This window comes from Triticum aestivum, chromosome 3A, assembly GCF_018294505.1.
Source record: "Triticum aestivum cultivar Chinese Spring chromosome 3A, IWGSC CS RefSeq v2.1, whole genome shotgun sequence".
In the NCBI taxonomy this organism is placed as follows: domain Eukaryota; kingdom Viridiplantae; phylum Streptophyta; class Magnoliopsida; order Poales; family Poaceae; genus Triticum; species Triticum aestivum.
In genome coordinates this window covers 660008760-660014904 of record NC_057800.1, presented here as the reverse complement: position 1 = coordinate 660014904, position 6145 = coordinate 660008760, and the positions used below count along the sequence as shown (strand labels likewise).

Sequence of the window (6145 nt, the reverse complement as noted above, 5' to 3'; positions counted from 1 at the left end):
GCTTCCTTCGCCACCTTGCCCTCGGGCAAACGCCGATATCTCAGGTGTTACCATACTCGGGGTGCTCCCTATGCTCCAAGTTTAAAACATCAATTTTAAATGTCTCAAAATTTTTGAAAAAAATTTGTGAATGTGCAAAAGGATTATGACTACACCCCCTAAAAATTTCAGGTCCAAACTTGAAATGTACATTGAGAAATAAAAAAGACAAATTCAGATATGAATAGTGTCAAATGTTGCTTTTGTCTTTTATGATACTATTCATGCTAGATTTCACATTTTTGTTTCTCAATGTGCATTTAAAATTTGGACTTGAAATTTTTAGGAGTTATAGTCACATTCCTTGTAATCATGCATATTTTTTCCACAATTTTTTAAAACATTTTAAATTGAGTTATTTGAAGTTGGAGCATGGGGAGCACCCCTTGGGAGTACTAGATATTTCCCCTCTCCTTCCAAATGTACGCTCGTTTTCTCGTTCGAAGGGACCAAAGGGTTCTGGGGATTTTTTTTTCTTTTTTGAGAAAAGGGTTCGCGGTTTGGCTTTGGTGGGGGCGAGACGGTGGGTTCCCCGATCTGATTGATTAGTGTTTCGGTTTGGCTGGCGCGGCCGCGCGGGACCGCATGGCCGACCCATCGGCGAGCCCCTCCGGCGACGGCGGGAGCCGCGTTAGCGGCAGCCCCACGGCCGGCGGCATCGGGGAGGAGCGGGACGTGTTTCTGCCCGTCGCCGATATCAGCCGCTCTTGGATCTCTGCTTGGCTTGAACGGCCTTTGTTTTTGGCGGGTGACGCGTCGGTGCTTTGCATGGAGAGCGGCGAGAGCGACAGATGCAAGAGGGCGAGGCGGGAGGCCACGGCCGGCAACGACCTGCTGCCCGAGATGGCGAAGCAGGGGTTTCAGGCCCACCCGCACAAGAACAGATCGGTGCGTATACTAGTTTGATGGATGTTTGGGTAAATCGTACGTAATTCGGTGGATTCTGAGGTGGTAAGGGGGGAATGGATTGATTTGCTAACTTGGTCTGATTGGCTTATCATCGATTGCAAAGCTTAAATAACCACTCCTGCATCGCATAAACCTTCGTCTGTCTTTTGTTAAAGCTTTCTCATCGTGCAAATTTCAAGCTCTTGCTGAATTTGGGCACCCTTGTTATCCCCATGATGCACCTCATTTCTTAGGAGCTCCCTTGCACAATGGAGGTGGTGGAGCCAAACCCCTTGCCCGTGTCCGATGTCAGGGATTGGTCTGAGCTCCCACTCGATGCGCTTTCTGCAATCTTCATGAAGCTTGGGACCATTGAGATTCTGATGCACGCGGAACTTGTGTGTTGCTCATGGCGCATAACAGCCAAGTCCCCCGAGTTGTGGCGTTTCGTGGACATGACGCGCCACAAGGTGGTTTTCTCAAAGGCAGAAAATGTCTTGTGCGAAATGGCAAAGGTGGCTATAGATCGCTCCGAGGGACGGATGGAATCGTTCTGGGCTCAGAAGTTTGTCACTAGCGAACTCCTGAATTACATTGCAAGCAGGTATTGTTCTTTGCATTCTTGAATTTCAGCACTTGGTCTCTTGCTCTGTATGTGTCAAACTTAGCAGCTTTTTAGCACTGACACACTGTTTGCGGTATTTACCTCCACCTAACAGATTAATAAGTTGGTCGCAAGATGTGAATTTAATTTAGGAAATAAACTGATATCAAATCAGGTCAATGCATTTTATGCTTTTTATGATGTATTATTGTGACACATGTCTAATTGTGTTATCTTCAAGGTGTTCAAAGGACACTCCAATTGCATTAGCTCAGTGGTTTGCAAACTAAAACAAAATTGCACATCTATACGGTTATATTTGTCTCTACAATTAGGCAGACATATTTAGGACAGGTCAGTTAGAGCCAAAATAGTTGGCTCGAGATACTGAGACTGGTAGGTCATCTCCAACGCTAATCCGCAAGTTGCCCGCAAATGTCCGGACAAGATGGTCCGGACACTTTCAGGCCCCCAGCGCCGCTCACCAAATTGGGCTTGTCCGGACGTCCGAAATCCCTACAGCAGCCACAAATCAGGGGCGTTCTGGGGGTGTCCGGACGTGGGCATTCGACAACCTGAATACACCCTAAAACCACTCCTCTAGAACCCTCAGCATTGATGCCGCTCTCAGCGGCTCGTGGCCTACCCGCATTCACGCCAACACGCCGCCCGAGAAGCCTTTCTCCCGCTCTTAAAACCAATCGGCCTTTCCCCAAACCCTATCCTCTCACCCACTCATCTTCCCCTCCCAAAGCCGTGCATACCACACCTCCATCACTGGCCGCCGGGCACGAAAACCAAGGAGAAGGAGCGCAGCCGGGCATGGTGGCCGTCGACGGCTACCGCTCGGACCAGCCTCCGGCACTCCAGGACTCTGGATCCGGGGGGAGCTCCAGATCCAATTCACGATGTCACCCCCTTTTGCCAGTCCGTCTTCGTTGACCGCTGCATCCACCATGAAGGAGAAGCTGGTCAACGACATTGATGAGGCAAAGATCGAGACGGAGGACTCCGAGGAGGAGAAGACGCTGCTGCCCGCCCTAGCGGTGGCGACGGACACCGAGTTACAGCAGAACATGCAGATCGTGCAGCACCGCTGTACATTTGGGGGCGTCCGTTTGATGAATAGTGTTGGAGATGCCCATTGCCCTTATTAGATATTTACGGTACATTGTTATGTGATATTTTAGGACAGGTCGTTTATTGCCAAATTAGATATTTACGTTCCAGCAGCACATGGGACAGGTCGTTTATTTGATATTTATCATATGGTACATGTGTCCAACCACTTTGCTTTAAAGAGAAAATACATTTACTGTTTAAACTTGTAATACAGTCTTATCGTACTTGTCTGATTTTGCTCTGTTCATGTGATATCCTGTCTATTTTTATACTTCTCTGTTCTCTCTGCAGATGCAACTCATTGAAGAGCATTCGGCTCATTGCCTCCCAATACTTTTGGGACGACGGAGTAACTAAGCTTGCGGCTAGATGTCCAATCCTAGAAGAGATAGAGTACTCTGGTCAGAAGCTGTCGTGGCCATTTTTCAAGCGGATCGGTGCTGCTCGCCCAGAGCTGAAACGTTTAAGAGTCCGTTTGCCTTGGGTCGACGAGGAGGAAGAGGAGGAGCTTTATGAGGCCTGGGAGGCGAGACAGAACGAGGAGGCCTTCGCCATAGCAGAGAGCTTGCAGGAGTTGCAGCTCCTTCAGATGGCAGGCTACGGCCTGACTGAAAAGGGGGTGTACGCCATTCTTAAGGCTGCCCCCACCTCGAATTCCTCGACCTTAGAGAATGCGACAACCTTGAAGTTGACGATGAATTCCGAGCTCGCTGTGCCAATATCAGGCATGCCCGGCTGCCAGGAGTGGTGGGGTCTCCGCCTCACGCTCAGTGCCCAGATCTCCATACCATCGAGGAGAACGAAGGTGAAGTGATAGAGCAATCTGATCTCTATGCTTGCTCTCCGCACAACGAGGCAGCGATGGACAGCGATGGCTGCGACCAGTGCTATTGTCATGGCTGCGGCGAGTACTATTGCGAATACTACTGCGATTGCTACTGCGAGTACTCCCTGCTCCCCTGGGATGACTACTGAGATGACACACCTCTCTTGCGCAACGTGACCTACTCCAAGGATGATCCCAGATACTACTGGGAGCTGTGACAGATGCAACTAGGTAGCTGTGCCATGTTCGGTAGTCCAAGTCACTGTCTTGGGGTTTTAGATCTTGAAGAGTTTGTGTGTATCCCTGCAGGAGGGCTTCTGATGTGCAAACAAGCCAATGGTGCTTTTGAACTATCTGCCTATAGTGTGTGTTTTGATAGTTGCAACCGTCTAGTAGTACTCCTACGAGTACTAGGTATCATCCATTAACTATGATGCGCATGCTAATGTTAGTTTGCTAGTACTCAGCTGTATTCTCAAGCTATCTCCGCGAACCTTTTCCCAAACTTATTATTTTCTAAAGCGCATATCTTGTACTCCCTTGGTGTAGTGTCAGAAACACTCTTATATTATGGGATGGAGGAAGTAGAACTTACTTTGTATATTTATCTTCCTCAATTATTTGACCTATGTGACGACCGAAGCTGGAGAGGCCGCACAGGGAAGGGAAATTGGGGTGAGGAAAGGGGATCAGAGGTGAGGTAGGAGAAGGGTAGGTGAGAGGCAGAGAAAGGGGATGAGTGCAGATTAGACTTTTCTCATTTCATACCCTCGACAGAAGAGGGAGGTCGATTAAGTACACCCGTTTACACTGCCCTCAGGCACGCACGCCCACTCACTCACTGTCACCCGTGGCCCACTGGCAGTACAACACCCTTTCTCTACTCTCACCCACACAAGTCCACCGATACAGCAGTATCAGGTGTGACAGTTGCCTCCCCTTGAGCGGAAGCGTCTTCATCCCAGCACGGGGCCTTGGGGTAGCGATGCTTCAAGACGGAGTAATCTTCCCAGGTTGCCATGTCCGCCGAGAGAGATGACCATTGTACCTTCACTTGCACTATTGCATTCTGCCCTTTTCTTGACCATGCGACGGTCGAGGATGGTGATCGGTTGGAGGGACGCCGCTGTGAGGTCTGGTGCCCGCGGAAGCTCGGAGAACACTGGAGTGTAGTCTGGAGTATAGGGCTTGAGCTGTGATACATGGAACACTGGATGAATGAGGCTGTCCTCCGGCAGTTGTAGCTTGTACGCCAGCTTTCCAATGCACTGGAGAATCGTGAATGGCCCAAAGAACTTGTAGGCTAACTTGGGGCATGGGCGGCTTGCCACCGATGACTGTGTGTATGGCTGGAGCTTGAGCAGAACAGAATCATCTGCTTCGAACGTGCACTCGGTTCAATTTTTGTCCGCCTTTTGTTTGCATCTATTCTGAGCGCGTGCTAGTTGATCACGCGGCCATCCATTATGCTTTGCCCAGTCCAGCTCTGTGCTTGCATCTGGTGGCAGGTTGTCAGCAAATGTTGGAAGGCCCCACAGGTTTCGTTCCTTGCCGTAGAGTGCCTGGAACGGAGATGTGGTCAGCAAAGAATGGTGGGTGGTGTTGTACCAGAACTCCACTGTAGGCAACCGCTTGCGCCATTGATTGGGGTGATCGTGGACGGCGCAACGCAAGTACATCTCGAGGCACTGGTTGACACGCTCACTTTGGACGTCCGTCTGCGGATGGTATGCCGTTGAGTAACTGAGCTTGGTGCCGGCTACTTCGAGGAGGGTGCGCCACATGCTACTGGTGAAGATGCGGTCGCGATCGGAGACGATGGAGTGAGGCACGCCGTGCAGCTTGATGATGTTCTCCCAGAACGCGCGTGCCACCGTCGCCGCCGTGCACGGGTGCCGCAGTGGCACGAAGTGCGCGTACTTGGTGAATCGGTCGACGACGACCATGGTCACCTCGTATCCCTCCGATGTTGGCAATCCTTCGTTGAAGTCCATTGTGAGGTCGCGCCATGGCTCGGTTGGGATGGGGAGGGGTTGCAGGAGCCCGGGAGACTTGATGTGCTCATGTTTGGCGTGTTGGCAGATTGCACACTGGTGTACAAAATCCTCCACGGCCTGCTTGAGGCCGCGCCATGCGAAGTGTTTCTTGAGTCATTGATAAGTGGCTGTGACGCCGGAATGTCCCCCAATGGCGCTGGCGTGGAACGCGTTGATTAGCTTGGTCTGGAGGGCTATGTTGCCACCAATCCAGAGCCTGTCCTGCAAGCGAATCACGCCTTGGCGGAGCTCGTAACCTTGTTCGTCTGGGCTGCAGATTGCCAGGTTGGAGAAGGTCCTGGGCGTCTGCGTCCGTCTCGTAGGAGTTGGCTACCTCCTGTAGCTACTGTGGTTGACACACCGAGAGGGCGTCGATGGCGAGCAGATGCCCGACGGGGGAGAGAGCGTCAGCAGCCCCGTTGTCGATGCCACGCCGGTACTTGAAAGAGAACTGGAGCCCCACCAATTTGGACATCGCCTTGCGTTGTAGTTCCGTGTCCAATTGCTGATCCCCTAGACTGCAAAGACTCTTGTGATCCGTGACGATTTCAAAGGGGGCGCGCTGCAGGTAGGCGCGCCACTTGTCAATTGCCATGATCACCGCGAGGAACTCTTTCTCATAGATGGAGC

At 51.2% G+C, this 6145-nt stretch overlaps 1 pseudogene; it reads left to right on the top strand.

Annotated features, from left to right (window-relative positions):
* Positions 1-539: 539 nt before the first annotated feature.
* On the top strand, positions 540-4005 carry LOC123063014 (F-box protein SKIP19-like; annotated as a pseudogene).
* Positions 4006-6145: the final 2140 nt, after the last annotated feature.